The sequence below is a fragment of the Hipposideros armiger genome, unplaced genomic scaffold, assembly GCF_001890085.2.
Source record: "Hipposideros armiger isolate ML-2016 unplaced genomic scaffold, ASM189008v1 scaffold_581, whole genome shotgun sequence".
NCBI classification, from domain to species: Eukaryota; Metazoa; Chordata; class Mammalia; order Chiroptera; family Hipposideridae; genus Hipposideros; species Hipposideros armiger.
The window spans coordinates 1-912 of record NW_017731931.1 but is presented as its reverse complement, the minus strand read 5'-3'; positions in this window follow the sequence as shown (position 1 = coordinate 912).

Below are 912 nucleotides of genomic sequence, written 5' to 3'. Positions count from 1 at the left end.
AAGGGACACAGACACAAGGACAACGCACATGGCCAGCACAGGCGGCCACCCAGGGGCACACAGAGCCTGGAGACCTGGCACTGCCCTGCACTGGGTTGCAGCACATACCGAGGCTGGGCCCACAGGCCAGGCCTGGCCGCCCCGGGGGCGGGTGGGGGAGAGACACAGGAGGGTCCTCCCTGAGTGGGTGTGCGGGGCTGTGGGGCCCTGGGAGGGCCTCTGACGGGCAAGCCTGGCTCTGAGGGAGGCTGTGTCCCTCTGTTCTTCCTCCCAGGGCCTGAAGCCTGTCCTGAAGACATCTCCCAGGGGCCTTGGCCTCTGACCCAGACCACAGCCCGTCTGCGCTCCAGTGACCAGCACGGGCCATGGCTCTCCCTGGGCTGTGCAGTCACGGCAGGGCAGCCCAGCGGGAGGCCAGGGCTTGCGCAATGGAGGCGGTCATTAAATGTGCTAAACCAATGCAGGATGGAAGGATGTTGCCCTCGCCCTGGGCCCCCCAGGCCAGGTGTGACTTGGTCTGTCCCCTACCACCATGGAGGCCAGATGGAGGCCATCTGGCCCGGGAGGCCTGTGATCCCTCCCACTTGGCTCTGGGCCATGAAATGGGACCCCTCCTGGCTGGGCCCTCTGGCAGGAAGCGAGAACACCAGGACAGGCCCCAGGGCCAGGATGTGGCCTGTTCCTGCCTCACCTGACCAGTTGGCAGTTCCTGGCCGCCCCTTCTCTCAGCAGTGCCCTCCTGGGCCTTCTGCTCAGCCCGCACCTGCTGCAAACTCCTGTCTTAGGCCCCCAGACCCTTGCCAGAAACGTCTCAGGGAAGTGTGCTCACCCCAGGGCTGGGTGTGAGAGGAAGGACAGTCACCGTCCTTGAGGGCCCTGACACTGGAGGCCAAGCTGGCAGGGAAGGGCAGA